At 39.7% G+C, this 16659-nt stretch overlaps 1 protein-coding gene and 1 long non-coding RNA gene across 6 annotated transcripts in view; both read left to right on the top strand.

Moving 5' to 3' along the window:
- Positions 1-16659, top strand: part of LOC148374578 (zinc finger protein 521-like) — a 200774-nt gene that overhangs the window by 136387 nt on the left and 47728 nt on the right. The window lies entirely within an intron of this gene.
- Positions 7757-8128, top strand: LOC148374579 (uncharacterized). The gene is made up of 2 exons (XR_015852971.1): positions 7757-7817; positions 7883-8128. It is a non-coding gene; the product is annotated as an uncharacterized LOC148374579 (long non-coding RNA).

Here is a 16659-nt window from a genome sequence, read left to right as displayed (position 1 = left end):
TTAGCGCGTGTGCGACACAGTTCTGAGGTGCGATTGAACCTTCCTGTGTGGAGTTTGCATGTTCTACCCGTGCTTGCGTGGGTTTCCTCCGGGCACTCCGGTTTCCTCTGGGCACTCCGGTTTCCTCCCACATTCCAAAAACATGCATGTCAGGTTAATTTGCCGGTCCAAAGTGACCCTAAGTGTGACTGAATGAGACTGTGAGTGAGTTGTCTGTTTCTGTGTGCGACTGGCTGGCAACTGGTTCAGGGTGTCCCCTGCCCACTGCCCGAAGATAGCTGGGATGGGCTGCAGCACCCCTACGACCCTACTTTTTGATGTGTCTGGTACAAATAATTTGTTGTTCCCTTTCGCTAATTAGTTATTGGCACTGTCTTTGAATGCTGTGCCCAAATAAACTTCATTCCTTTCGTTTAACTGCATTAAAAAGTATTTCACTCACTCTAATAGTCACTATCCCACTCACTATTACGGTATCAAGCAAATGCTAACACGTCAAGCGAGCGTTTCCTCACTTAATCACTCGGACTTTGCTAGAGAAATAAAACTTGATGCTTAATCTTACCACTATTGTGTAAAAGTTTTATTATATGAAGCACACTGCTTAAAAAAATCTGACGTAAATAAAACACTTCTCACACTCGTGTGCGGTCATTAATCAGCTAAAAAACAAACACTATTATCAGCTAGCTGCCAGAGACAAAGGTTACGTTTCCACTGTTAAAAACGCAAATAACAAACTAATAAAAACAAATATTGTAGTTGACTACCCTTCTACTGAGCTCCCTTCATCATCATTGGTGACTCCATGTTTTGGTTTTGATTGCTGACTCACCATCGTGGTACTCCCGTGCCATAATACTTTTGCAAAGCTTGCACATTATGCTCTTACAGTATCTATTTTGTGACGTGTGGTATTACACTTTTGCGGACGTCAGTCAAACAGTTTTCTCCATGTACGTCTTGTTTTATGACTTGAATTGATTGTAGCCTTTGAAAATGGCGCCTTCACACTCCATCTCGCTATGTTGTGCTCGCCCACGGGCGCTGCGTGTGTCGTCATTGGCTCCGCAACATACTCAGTTACGCATAAGTCGTACGACACAACAAATCAATGAACTAATTCATTGCCAATGATTTTATTAATCGATTCATTGTTGCAGCCCTAGTTATTGTTTAGTATACTGTATATTCCATGGGCCGCTGAAGATAGTAGTCAAGCTGCAAATAGACCCCAGACCGTAATTCAGACACGAGTGTTCTAATATACAACTAATGCAGAATTACACAACCTTTCAAACTGAGCAGCACATCATTGAATTTGAACGTAGTCTCATCGAGTACAACCGGACGGAATTGTAAAGCTTTCAGAACAGATTTATTTTCAATCAAAATTGATTTTCTCAAATCAAAATATCAGCCCTGTAATTGTTTTTTTCAGATTTTATATTATTTTAATTGTACTCGACAACATCATCTAATTGAGCTTTAAGCAGGAGGAAATTGTACCTACTGGTCCCCAAGTAGTTATTGTGAATGCCTGCTTTTGTCCACGTATCCATTGTTGTCTGTGTTGACAATGACAACAAAAGAATGAAAGAAAAATCCTCCCTTTTTACTCCACTAACTCCATCCTTAGAGACACGATTAGAAAATTCAGTGCTGGCGCCTCAACTTACTGTTGGTTTAAGCGAAATGAAATGTATGTCATGTCTGCGGCTCCCTCCTTCAGTTCCCGGGACTCCTGAAAATTCCTTGGAGTTGCGGCCCTTTTTAACTGGGGGGCCTCACTGGCTTGCTCTGCGCTGATCTTTAGCCCATTTGTTTCCGAATGACTATTTCAGGACATCCTAGTCGTTTTGAACCGTGCTTGGCCTTTAACTGGACGTAAAACTGACATGTACCATAAACCAGGAACAAAGTTACAGTGACTTTCATTTTAAGTGTACAGTAACTGCTTACGTATCATCAAATGCATCTCGATCTCATACCTGTCGACCTCCGTCAATTTAATTTCGGGAAAATTAATATGTTAGACGAGCAATCCAAGCTACAAGTACGATCCTGGCACGAATTAAGCTATTAAAAAGAAGTAACACTGTAATAGGGTTGAAAAAGTCAGTGTGGGCGAACATCTTGGATCGGACTGATTGACTGATTTCAATTGAGTGTATGATGCACTCATTTCCTTACCTTAGTAAAAACTGAATCACATTTAACTAAAACTTACAAAGTGCAACAACCAATCAATTATGTGACACAGAATTAATTATTAAAGTATTGGCTAATCATTTAAGAAACCTTGTCCAAATCATCAGAATTTTAGCTTCCAAAAGAAAATATTTGCTGGTTTTGTAACATATTTGATAAGACAAATACATTTGGTTTGAATCAAAATAAATATTTTGGTGTTCATTCTTTTTTTAATATTTTAATGTATTTTATATTGGGTTATCACCAATATTGAAAAAAAACAACACTTGTGTTTTTTTAGGTACCAGTTACTTGATAATTACCGTATTTAGGGACTCATTTGAAGGACCTTGGTTTAGTTGGCAAAAACAAAATATTTAATTAAATTTTCGTCTTTTTTGCAAGGGACCAAACAAATGATTACATTATCAGAAATGTATGATCGGATTCTACCATGGTAATCTTAACTATATTTCCATATATTTTAGGTCAATCCAATTAATTGACAGATTAACAATAGTAAAAAAAAGCAAGGATCCATTGCAGATCTAGAACTTTTTATATTTAATTAAACAATTATACATTAATAACTTGCCTTCTTAAGCAATTAACATACCCTGATGCAATTGAACAAATATTGATTATGTAAATAAACCTTAAATATCAACTGTGATACAGTATCTTAAATTTCTCTAAAACTGCAGTGTTTGCTTGTATGAAAATTGAATAAGACAATGTTGTTTACTTGATTTTAATAGTGCAGTCCTTACATATAAATAAAGATTGCGTGCAGGCAACTATACTTCAGTAGTGGGCCGTGCATTCACACCTAAGCTTTAAGTAGCGCTACGTCTGAATGAATCCAACCATAATTAAATATGTTGTGGCTATAATCCATTAACTGCAGCTAATCATGCGACACACCTAAAAACATCAATAATAACTTATAAAATTGCAATATAATTTAGAAGCGAAGCTAAATTTTGCTCACAAAATCCATCCCCCTGTCTTTCCTTAAGAGGATTTCAATTACTCTGTCGTACAGGTCATACGTTTGTTCCAGTTCCATCAAGGAGTTGTTTTCTAATTTAGCATGTGGATAAGCAACGAAGCTAGTGGTGAAAATCGAGGCTGTCATGTTGTATTCCTGGCATACGTTTTTATTCGATTTAGGGCTGAAAATCTACGTTTGACAGGAGTAGTGGACTTTTCTTCCTTTCTTTTCGTTGTGAATCTTCCGTTAGCACCCCTACCCAATTATAATTTGTAAAATCACTGACGTTTCCTTAGGCCGTCTTCAAGGCCCTGGCTCAGCCAACTCGAAATCTGATTGGCTAAACTTCCATTTTCAAGCTAACATATTTCATAACTAAGGGGCTGAAAAACTGTGAAGACCCTCTTGTACATATCTAACCCTGGCAACAAGTAATGGCTGAAATTCGATTGGTTGAATAAAAATAAGAGCACATTTCTTCAAGCAGCACAACAAGAGGAAAGGCAGTTAAAGGAAGCTGGAAGAAATTTGGAATGATTAAATGATACAAAACATAATTACCATCACATGATCCAGATAATTATAGGCTGGCAGAAAAGGGCCTTGCAGTACTTGATGGCCCACCAAAGACCTCAGGGCTATCCCATATTTTACAAAACACACTCATACAACTCAATAAGGACCCAAATAATGTATTTTTTTTTTTTGCAAAAAAATGACTTCTATGAAAGTCCTTAAAGACCCAGTGTGTAATATTTGACCACTAGATGGCATTGTTTTATCTAATGCAAACGAAAAAGGTGCCACAGAGCACAGCGTAGCAGCAAGATGCCAGACTAACATGGCGGCGACCACTAGGTAGGGATTCCGCTGTGCAAAAGAAATCAACATTTCTGGGTTTATGATTTTTTTTTATAAAACGTCACAATTTTATGACAGTTCGTATTTTCGCTTAGAATTCAAATCAATGTTTTTTTTAACTGAATATAAGTTGTTTTTGTACCACCACGAGCCACTAAATATTACACATTGTCCCTTTAACTGTACAGTCCCTCCTCGGTAAAAGACTGGCACATGCAAATAAATCACTCACATGCGCAGGCTGCATACGTTCATGAGGTTGTGATTTGCCAGAAGGGTTTTTGCAGCTTTGTGATTGTGCCTTTTATTCCTAGCGTGCGCGGAGTGCGGATATTGCCACTCGCAGTCAGCGTGAACGTCCGCCATATGCAAGGTAGCATGCGAGAGAGGAGCGCCGCCTCTTAGCTGCAGGGGCGCCCGCTGTGTCTTCGGATTTCTCGGCGCCAGCAGGGAGCGCCATTCCAATTTAGCCATCAGCCGTGGAAGTGGGGGGTAAAGACGCGGGGGCTTCGCAGGCGAAGCGCAAGATTATAAGTCAGGGGACTCCTGCATAGAGGTGATGCGAACTCGGAGGCCGCGGGGAGTCGGGACAGTCAGGTGAAAGGGTAGCAAACTAAGCGGCGCAAAAAATGGATAGAAGAACAGATTTTCTGGGTTGGTTGAAAATATTTGTCTGACACTGATACCTCCCAAATACTATATACACATTTACTATAAAAACTACGAAAATCAAAAATGGTCAAACAAATAAGTTGATTGTTACAAATATTCAAGTTATTTTCATACCATATTTGTAAAATCATTTGTTGTTTCTTTCAATGATAACATAGTCTAAGAATCTAGTTTCATCCAATAAATGGGTCTCTTAAAAGCAACTATTTTTCCTGACTTGAAAATTATATTAAACCATTCTGAAGTACAATTTTCCTGCTAGTTCTGGAGACTTTGTAAAGTTTATTTTTTTCATCTAATTATTTATCTGACCATTGAATAAAGTAAATGGTAATCAATAAAAATGGATTCACGGTTAACAAATCCTATAACCACCTGGGGTGTGTTTTATGCCTGGCCGCACCCGTCCCTCCAAATGCTGTTTTTTTTGGAGTAAGGGTCTGCTCCCCCAAATGAAACAGATAGTACTGGGTTCCACAGTCACCAGTAGCAGGAGAAGGCTCCTGATCTGACTCAGATACAACATTTTCATCATGTGGTCGCCGTTGTCTGTTCATGCTCGGCATTGACAGGCAGCGGCGTGGGACAATACTGATACTAGATCCTAAATCATTCAAAATCGATAATATTGAGCAAGAAACATCAATCACAGAATTTTTTTTCAATTTCATAAAGATCGTAAATTTCAAACTAAGGTTTCTGATAACTAAACAAGGAGGTCAATGCAGGCATGGTTTTTGTCAACTGGAACGTTTGAGACAGGCTATTTCGCACCTCCCCAGAATGCCGCATTAACAAAGGCATAATAAAACAGACCCAATGGTTACCTCAGACCCTTTGCATGCCCAGCCTGTGCTTGAGAATCGGCCAAATCTATTGCGACTTCTCCAGAGGCCTCCCGAGCCTGTCGGGGGTGAAGGGACATTCCACGCGGCATAAGTCATTCCCTACACCCTGCCATGAGTTAATAATATGCAGGTGTTTGCCTTTGTTTTATTTTTTCCACTGAAGATCCAATAAAAACACAATAGTAAGTGTATACAGACAGATAGGATAGGAAAGGAGCACAGCTTATGCAGGAGAGGGGTGCTGAATGTGCTGTGTGAAGCAAATGATTGCCCCCATGTAGATTCATCAGTTCTCCCGACTGGATTAAGAAAGGGCCTTTCTAATGAAGTTCGCCCCGTCAAAATGAAGAGACTAATTCTGATTTAGCTGAGGTAATGAACTCCCCCACCCGTCTCCAAGAGAGCCTCACCGTGGGGCGACAAGAGATCGAAAGGGGGGTGATGGTAAAAGTGGCGGTGAGACAAGACAAGGAGAGAAACACGACGTGAGGAGGAGAATTAGAGGATGAGAGAAAGAAAAAATTATGCAAAAAGCCTATCTGGTATTTGCTGAGATGTATTAAATTTCCAGTGCGGGCGCCCGTGTTATATAAAATTATGCAAATGTCTCGTGGCCCACTGCGAATGGCAGCTTGCTGGTCCTGAGCATGCGTGGCTGGCCGCTACACGGAGTGCGCTCAGTGGGACTCAGCTTTTCTATTAAGGAAAACCTCCAGACACCTGATGATGAATACTCGGCCGCCAAATGTTCCCTTCTTTTTTTTCTCCCCGCCGAAAATATGAGCGCTTTCCTAAATGACTTTGGAGATCCCGGCGTGGAGCTCGGCAGGGAGGGGGGGTGTTGGAGGTGCGGGTCCCTCTGCAGCAGGCTAAGGGAGTCAATTAAGGCGAGCACTGATAATTATAAGCCGGCAGAACGCAGGGGCTGGCTAATTGTACAGCATTCCATGCGGCGAGCCCTGCCGAGGGGCCTCTCGGCAACGCTCCCCCTTCCCTCATCCTTTGTGTGGACGGCATATCCGGTTGAGCTTCATACCTCGGTCTGACAATGCTGCATTGAGCCTTGAGAAGTGATCCAGTAATTAACTTTTTACATGCGGGCTGCTAACCCATTCGAAAAAGACAGCTTTGGAATCACACATACATTTGTAGTTTGTCTGGTCTTTCTTTTTGCTGTGAAGTCCAAAACAGTCCTGTAGGTGTGAGCATCTAGTAACCTTCCTTCCACCAGATGGACCCAACCGGCTTTGGAACTGGAAACAGGTGTGTCCAATCTCCAAACACCTGTACCTAATCATCCTAGTCTTTTAGATACGACTGTTTAAACACCATACTTGATTGGGTTGCTGTAATTTTCATTTCCACCGCAACAATGCCAGGTTTGTTTGTGTTTCTGTTATTGGTTACTTTACTCCTTGCATTTTTCGAGTTGCACGTTTGGTTTTTGTTTCTGGTTTCTTGTTTAGGCATTTGAGCCCACTTTTTGGTACTTTTGTCTTAGTTTTTGGTTAATAACTACCGTCCTTGTTTTGAGCACTCCTGCCTCCAGTTCCTGCTTCCTTCACATGGGTCCATCACCTTCAACGTGTGACAGTAGACCTTGGTTGAAATAAGGGTTGAGGCTGTTGAAGGAGCTCTGACGAATGGCATCAGAGGTGAGATGGTTTAGTTTAGGCCATTGTGGTTAGTACAGGTAAAAAAAAGTGATGGACCGTAAAATAGAAGCCAGAGAGGGGTGAGACAGGATTACGATTGGGACTTTGATTCAAGCCATCACAACTGCTTTGTGACTGTTAATCTTTCTAGTGTTATGAAAGAGTGTCAGGTATTGGATGAGTGAGATGATTAAGAGAAAGATCTCTGTTTGATTTTTTTAGTAATTGAAGGATGTCTCCAACGTGGTTCTTTGGTGGTTAGCGTTCTAGAATTTTCAATCCATTCAACCTGAACTTCAGTTTTGGGTGAGGCGAAAAGGCTGAGTACCTCATTAACCGCCAGGGGTTCAGAGAAAAGTTGAGTTGCTTAGACTGGCATTTAAATCGAAAAGAGGTAAAGTTTAATCTGTGGTGTTACAACAGTAGCAGACCACTTTACCACACAAATGACCTCTGGCATTGTCCTTTTCTGTGGTAGAAAAAGCCCACACTGCATTGTGCTACATGTTTGTCTTTGTCATTTTCAGCTTCTATTAGAGGTGGGAGCACATATTTGGCTCTCTCTTCTACCTAGCAGGCAGCATGCAGCAGCAGGTCAGGAAAGAAGAGGTGCTAAAGGTGTGCCAGTCACATACTAATAATAATATACATTTTTTTAGAGTGGCTGAAGGTGCTGGGTAAGAGATGGACTGCACTATCTACATAGACAAGTGGTGCTGTGAGGAAATTGGTGGAGGAGTGAAGTATTGATCTCAGGACAATACTAGCGATCTGATAAAAGTACTTGCTTAGTATTGATAATATTGATATTTGGAATGATCCACCCACCCCTAGTTGACACAAAAGATAAGAGAAAAGTTCCATCCATTCCATTTCCATACATGACAATAAATAAATGATGGAGTCTTGGGTTATTTGTTCACACAATAGGCTTCTGTTTTTATGTACTAACGTGCAGTCCATCAGTTTTGATGCACAAAAACTGTGAACAGGGTTGGGAGGGTTACTTAATAAATGTAATCTGTTAAAGTTACTATCTACATGTTGAAAAAATGTAATCAGTAACGTAATCTGAAAGCCATAGTATTGCAACTATGTTACTTGATTACTTTCAGTTACTGTTGGATTACTCCAATACCAAATATGCTAATACAAGTAAACACAACAAAAAACAATTACTAATTTTTGTTTAAAATAAATGAATAATGTAACCTTGAAAAATAATTGAAAAAAATAAAGAAGGTCAGTTAGTTGCTTGTAGTCCCACAAAAAGTGCGGAATTCTTAGTATAGTTTTATTAGGCAAAAATAAAACTTTCTCTTTCACATGGCTCAGATTTAGTTCGCAGTAAGAGCATATTAAGAACCAAATATTGTTTTGATAACTCCAGTTGTTCACTTTCTTAATTTCCAACAAATGCTGGCCTGTCTTGTGTCCAAGGTGAAGTTTTACTTAAAGTATGGATTCCAAACCTCATGACAATATGCACATTTACTCGTAAAACAATCTCACAGTATAACAATGCAGTGAATGTCTCGTCATTTTAAAACCTATAAACTGCAAAAGATGAAAATAAGACAATTATATGTAGTAAACCTATCCTCAAAAAATTACAGGCTTTTCAACAAAATGAGGCTACATGAAAGGAGAAATAAACATCGGGAATAAAACATTAATGTTCTTACCTGCTACACAGTGTATGAGTTGGATGTCTGTACAATCTGCACATCAGATACAAAAATTACTAAATTCTGCTGTTCTCTTTATTTCCCTTGAGTGTCAGTGATTGAAATTATAAAAGACAATATATCTGTTGGCGCATTATGTCCATTTAAATAAAGTTTTGAAGTAATCCTTATTTCAACAAAATGTACCTGTAACTAAGACTTTTTTTCTGCAACTGTAACGCGATGCAATTACATTTTTTGTTTCTAATTATGTATCGCCATTACATGTATTCTATTACTCCTCACACCTGTTTGTGAACTCCTTGTGCGGGTGTCCCAATACATACTTTGATGACCAACACTTTATTTGCGCGTTGAAGTCTAAGCATCGTCAATCGACCTTTATTTTCGTCTCACAAGAAAAACAAAATACAATCGCTTCACAGTGAATGTGTTGCCGAGTAAATTAGAGCATTGAAGCGTGGTCCGAAGTTTGTGGGGCTGCGGGGAGCCCTTGTGTTCCCTTTCCATCCACCTGATTGCGTGTCCTCAAGCGGCTACTCTACCTACCTTGTTTTGAAAATACTCGTAATTTACATCAACTTTCGGATTGATCTTTTGTGCTTGTAAAAAACAAACGAGTCCTGCTTCTTTCAAGAAAAAATCACTAGTGACTATTTTGCTGCATTTTTCTGTACGTCGGTGGAGACTTGGTTTAGCAGGGAGCCTTTCTTCGGATGAATGATTCCGTTGGGACTCATTTAGTTACAGACAGGTTGTCCATATATAAAGGAGACGTTAGCTTTGAAATGTTTATTCCGTCAGAAAAAACACAGGCAACTTGAGCAGCTTCATGTAAAAATATGTTTATTGGGTGTTGTGGATCAGTTGTTAGGTGGTTGTCTCACAATCTGCAGGTTGTGAGTTTGATCCCAACTTTTGAATAAAGATAAAAAAAACCCAACTATGCAAGCACTTTTGCAAGGTGGACTAGCAAAAGTTAGGTACCGTTTACTTATGTCCGACTTTAATCTCTAGGTACCTTTCAGTTTAGTTTTGACTTTCGATATGAACCTGAGTGGTTGCATGAAGAATGTTGTTGACTTTCTAGTAGGGCTCATTTTATTTTCCCGTTTGAAAATGAACTCTTTGAAATCTTTCCAAACCCTGAAATTTAGGGAAGCAAATTGGTTTTCATGTTAGTTTTTATCAAAAATATTCAAAAAAGATCCAATCAGTGGCATGGTCAATGTTCACCCAATTATAGGTTATGTTTTAATGTTTTTAGAAAGTGTTTTTTCAGGTGTTTTTCCTTTTGTTTTACTTTTTTTCTCCGTTTTTTTTTTTTTTTTTTCTCGTCTCCTCTTCTTTTCCTTACTATTTGGCTTTACCTTCTTTCCTTTTACCTTCTTCTCTTTCCCCCCTTTCCTTTTTTTTTCTTCTTAATTTCTTTCTCATTCTTTTTTTCTTCCATTCGCAAAAGGCTAGGCAAAAAGATGAGAGGTAAATGTAGACGTTTGAAAATATGATGAACTCTGAATTTGAGGATAAAAATTCATAAATTTAATTTTATTTTTAAAACATTTCTGAAAGTGAAAACCAATGGATATAAGCAGTGGCTTAATCCATGTTTGACCCAATTTAGCGTTATTTTTTAAATGTTTTAGTTTGTATTTTATGCTTTTTTTAAAATATTATCATTATTAATATTATCATCGTTATCCACATTATTATTATTATTATTATTTGTATTATTAACTAGAATGGCTTTGCGCCATAAAGACGTGAAACTATTTTTGGGGGGCATGTCCCTTTTTGCCAGGGTCATTTACCTCTAGAGCAGAGGTCAGGAACCAATGGCTCAAAAACCATTGAGTCGAAACGAGTTCGGCGGATGCGGCGTCACCATAAGGGCCCGGTCACACAGCCTTTTGCGTCTGTATCGCGGGTAAAATTTTGAATTATTATTTTTTTTTTTTTTGCCCGTGGTTGCCCGCGGTAGAAAATGCGCAAAATTGGCCAACCTGCTGTTCATCCGTGGTATGCCCGCAAAACAGACGCCGGCGACTGTTCCGCTTCCTCATCGCGTCAGTTCCACGTCCTTTCCGCGTGTGCACCACGGGTATAAAAGCTGCCGAGCCGGGCTGTAGAAATCATAACCGCTCAAGACACAGTCCCGTGAAGATAAAGATTTCAAGCTATGGCACCGAAGAAGAAGCCAATATGTTATTATTGTAATAGTTTTCACTTTTATTTTATTATCTTGTTATGAAATGAAAAGAAATGTCAAGAAATAAAAATGGATTAAGACGAGGTCACTATGGTGACGGAGATCCATGTTCACCCCTTGACGTCTCGAGCACAACTGACGTGTGCTCGGCAAATCGCGCTGTATATACGCGGAGAAAGGCGTTTAACCGTCACACGCGTTACACACGCTAATTCACGTGATAACACCGCGATACAGGCGCAGAACAAATGTGCTATGATCGTGCTCCACCCGCGATTACCTGCTAAAATTTCGCATCCTACCTGCGTGTAACCACGCCCTGGCCGCGCCCGGAGCACGTCGTTCCGCGTCTGTACCGCGTCATTACCTCGTGTGTACCACGTGTGCCGCCCGCGGTTACCCGTGGTCTAAAATTTTGAGCAGCATAAGACTTTTTCACGCGGCCAACCGCGTGTGAATTTCTTGCCGCGTGTAAAGCACGGCTGTATATCGTCTGTATCGCGATCTCAAAGCGTCCAACAGCGTCTGCTTCATGGGCAGAAATTTCTGGCTGTGATTCAGCCTCGATACGCCCGTGGAAGGCTGTGTGACCGGGCCCTAATAAGAATAAGCGGTGCAGATGATGAAATGAGATGAGATTTTTTTTTTTTTTTGAAGGGGCGTCGCTACTTCGCAGATTTCCACTTTTAGCGGGTGGTTTTGGTCCCCTTTAACCGGGTCTAAAAAATAATAATTACAAAAAAAAATAAATATATATATATATATATATATATATATTATTTTTTATTTTGTGAAGGTGAGCAGCTACTTCGCGGATTTTCACTTATCGCGGGTGGTTTTGGTCCCCATTAATCGCGATAATCGAGGTCTTACTGTACATCAGACTTGGAGATTAAATAGAACTTGCACAATTATTGCCTTTATAGTTACATCTGAAGGTGAAAAGACAGAGCAACACCAATAGTGAATAAGGTTCGGTCCAGTGTATATATAAGGCACAACGTTTACAGTCCAGGTGTCACACCAACAGACCGCGTTTGGACTGTCCCATCACTAAAGAATCCTTAATTTGGAAGCTCACTAAACAAAGTAAACCCACAGAAAAAAAAACTGTAAACACCCAAAACCCTAGCAAAGCACTCAGAGCAATTTGATTAGTTGAGCGGTAGAAATAGGCGGAGCTATCCACACCGCCACGTCTCCCCCTCTTGCGCCGCGCCGTCTGCACCAAAAGTAAATACATTATTATTTCATAGATTTTTTTTTTTCATTTTCACCTCTCGAATGATTTACCTGATTGCTTGTGAAAGATTATAATCCTGGCCAAACTTGTTTTGGCCTGGGAAAGTAGGATGTCTTTCTGAGAAAGTTGATCAGTTAGCAAAACAAAAAAATGCAGAGTCAGCTTTTTTGGGCTATTTACACATCTGGAGTAACTTTCCCAACTGCCTGTTAAAGATGGTGACAAAATGCAATGTTTTTTGGCCTGGGCGAGTGGAATTTGTTTTTGGGTAACGTACCTGACTGCCATTGAAATATGGTGGTTACAGCTATAACCCTTTGCCCCTTTTCTTGGGTCAGACACACAAACAGCAAAACAGACAAATAAACAAAAATATATGCTATATACACTGTAGATACTTAGATTGCAAACAAAAGCAGAATCACCACACTTGCTTTGTTCACAGGTGATAAACATAACTGTATATTTGTTCAATTATTATCAAAACAAAACCAACAGAAAAATGTTAGGAGTTGAAAAAAATAGTTCACTGAAGGAACAATAGCTTATGAAGGCCCTATATTTCATGGTGACAAAATAGTGTTCATGTTGAGGTTTTTTAGTTTTCCTTGCCCTCATGTAGATTTAAGATCAAGGAATGATGTAATAATAGTCTGTAGTTTGCAATAGTCTGTGCTGCCCTTTGAGAATCCTTGTGATTAAGGGCTGTACAAATACAAGTGACATAACTTGACTTAACACTGCTAAAAGGCTTAAAAACAGTGGATTAGAAGGGAGCAAGTTCTTCCTGTTGTGGTCAAATACTGTACAACGAAAAGCTGTTTTCCGGCGCCCTCACACCTTCTTAGTGAGCCGCTCAGGCATGACGCATGTTTATACTGACACAGAAAAAGTCTTATCTCGGGTTCTGCATGGTAACATAGGTATGCCTCAGGCCGGCTATTGGGATCGGATCTTAGAAGGAGCCCTGCTCGCTCTGATTATCTTTTTTGACGAGCGGCTACGCCTGGCAAAGACTGCGTTTCCTCGGAATTATCTGCTCTCCCGCGTGAGAGGGTGTCATTACCCCTAGCGTGTCAAAGCTTTTCCCTACCCCTCCTCTCCCTACCCTGGAGAACACGGCATCAAGCATGCAATGAACCTGGGGCCCTGACACGAGGTCTTTGGTACCTCGCTTCGCTTCTACGATCCCCTCACATGCAATAAAAATTTCTCTTACATGCCCACTTCCCCACCGGCAAAACGCAGCAGAGCTTCCATTTTTGAGTTTCTCGAATCGCTTTAATTTTCTTTTGTATTTTGCTGATATATTCGTTCACCGATCGGATTGGGGGGATGAACTGTAGATGCCTGGATTCATTGTAAAATCCAGAATAGAAGCAGATACCTTTTCCCCATGTTTTGAACCATGCAATTTATATAATGATGTGGCCAATTTGTGGATCAAGTAGGACAATAACCCAATTAAGTATAATGCTCAAATAGCCCTTCCAACATTAACTTAACATAATAAATATAATTTCAATGACACTTAAGTGTCGTAGCAAATACATGTAATAAGGATTATTTTTTGATATGGAACTACTCGCGTGTCATAAACAACTTTGTCGGCTTGCTTTCTTGCATGGGTCTTGAAAAACATCTATGAGCTTACATCGACAGCGTTCATGAGCATAATTTTCTGTACTACAGCCGCTGTGAATATGCATATACTGGACTGTCTCAGAAAATTAGAATATTGTGATAAAGTTCTTTATTTTCTGTAATGCAATTAAAAAAACAAAAATGTCATACATTCTGGATTCATTACACATCAACTGAACTATTTCAAGCCTTTTATTATTTGAATATTGCTGATTTTGGCTTACAGCTGAAAAAAACTCAAAAATCCTATCTCAAAATATTAGAATACTTCCTCAGACCAAGTAAAAAAAAATATTTTATAACAGCAAAACTAAATCAAACATTTGAAAATGTCCATTGATGCACTCAGTACTTGGTTGGGAATCCTTTTGCACGGATTACTGCATCAATCCGGCGTGGCATGGAGGCAATCAGCCTGTGGCATGGCTGAGGTGTTATTGATGCCCAGGATGCTTCGATAGCGGCCTTCAGCTCATTTGCATTTGTAGGTCTGGTGTCTTTCATCTTCTTCTTAACTATACCCCACAAATTCTCGATGGGGTTCAGGTCAGGGGAATTAGCAGGCCAATCAAGGACAGTGATGCCATGGTCAGTGCACCAGTTACTGGTGGTTTTGGCACTGTGGGCAGGTGCCAGATCATGCTGGAAAATGAAATCCTCATCTCCATAGAGCTTTTCAGCAGATGGAAGCATGTAGTGCTCTAAAATCTCTTGGTACACAGTTGCATTTACTCTGGACTTGATGAAACACAGTGGACCAACACCAGCAGCTGACATGGCTCCCCAAACCATTGCTGACTGTGGGAACTTCACACTGGATTTCAAGCAACTTGGATTTTGCTCTTCTCCAGCCTTTCTCCAGACTCTGGCGCCTTGACTTCCAAATGAAATGCAAAACTTGCTTTCGTCTGAAAAGAGGACTTTGGACCACTCTGCAACTGTCCAGTGCTTCTTCTCCATAGCCCAAGTCAGACGCTTCTTCCGTTGTCTTGAGTTCAGAAGTGGCTTGACCATGGAAATACGGCTATTGTAGCCCATTTCCCGGACACGTCTGTGAACTGTGGCTTTTGATACCTGGACTCCAGCTTCAGCCCACTGTCTTTGAAGCTCCCTCAAATTCTGGAAGCGGCTCTTCTTCACAATTTTGTTAAAGCTGCGGTCATCTCTCTTGGTTGTGCAGCGTTTCCGGCCACATTTTTCCCTTCCAACAGACTTTTTGTGGATATGCTTTGAAACTGCACTCTGTGAACAGCCTGCTCTTTGAGGAATTTCTTTTTGTGTCTTACCCTCCTGATGGAGGGTATCAATGATGGTCCTCTGGACAGCAGTCAGATCAGCAGTGATTTAGTTTACTGAACCAAGCTGAGTGTTTTTAAGGCTCAGGAAACCCTCGCAAGGTGTTTCGAGTTAATTAGATGATTCAGGTGATTAGTTGAATAGCCTACTTGTATACTTTTTCATGATATTCTAATATTTTGAGATAGGATTTTTGAGTTTTCTTAAGCTGTAAGCCAAATTCAGCAATATTAAAATAATAAAAGGCTTGAAATAGTTCAGTTGATGTGTAATGAATCCAGAATGTATGACATTTTTGTTTTTTTAATTGCATTACAGAAAATAAAGAACTTTATCACAATATTCTAATTTTCTGAGACAGTCCAGTATACATCAAATGAAATTGATACATTACTTTTTAACATTTAGATAATTTTGCACAATTTAACCGATTTAATTTTGTTGTACTTGCACTTCAAAGGAAAAGCTCTCCAATTTTGTAATATTTGTACGGTAATCCTGTTTTTTGCAGGTTTGCGTTCCAAAAATGTTTCGCGATAGTCAAACCCAGCGAAGCAGAAACTTTTATTTATTTATGTATTTATTTAATCAATTATTTATTTCTTTATTTCTTAACCCAATTTACAGGCTCATGTATCGGTTTAACAAATAAAAAGTTATTCACGTTTTGGGTGGATTTTTTTTTTTTTTTAAATAACTTCCATACTCTCAAACTCTAATTTTGAATTCATTCTCGCCCTTTTATTGCACAATTTAATGGATTAAGGACACAATCCACTTTAATTTCCATGAAAGTTTGCTGCCCTCATGTGGCCATTATGTAAAACTACTTTTACCTTCTTGTTCTGTAATACAGAACACGTATATTTTCCCATTATCGAACGTATTTGAAGAAGTGCCACGGAGCCACTAAGGCGCACCAAAGACCCACATGTGGCTCCAGAACAAGTTCATTGGGTGTAAAAGGCTAACTTTGTTGGCGATAGAAAGCATCTTCCTCTGCCTTTCGGTGCTGGTGCTTTTGTGGTGTTTTGGTGGCATGATTGCTTTTAGAGAAACTTAAAAATAAAAAAATCTTTGCACAGATATAATTAAGGTTCGTCGAGCTGTTTTAATTATAAGTATAACTCAGACTGCAACATCAGGCACAGAAGCACAAAGGGGTTGCAATTTTTTTAGACAAGCGCACAATGCATGATAGCAAAACCCTGATACAGCAAGGGATTAGTGTATAAGGACAATTAAGGCCATTTATAAATGGTCAAGAACAATCAAATTGACCAGCAGGGTGTGCTCCAACTACGCGGATTTTGGTGCCTTGTTTAATGGTGCTGCTGTGTTACCGCTAAGTTAGTC

The sequence above is a fragment of the Urocampus carinirostris genome, chromosome 1 (assembly GCF_059441175.1).
Source record: "Urocampus carinirostris isolate Australia breed hairy pipefish chromosome 1, RoL_Ucar_1.0, whole genome shotgun sequence".
Lineage (NCBI taxonomy): Eukaryota > Metazoa > Chordata > Actinopteri > Syngnathiformes > Syngnathidae > Urocampus > Urocampus carinirostris.
Note: the sequence above shows the minus strand (reverse complement) of the source record. Positions and strands in the feature narration are given on the sequence as shown.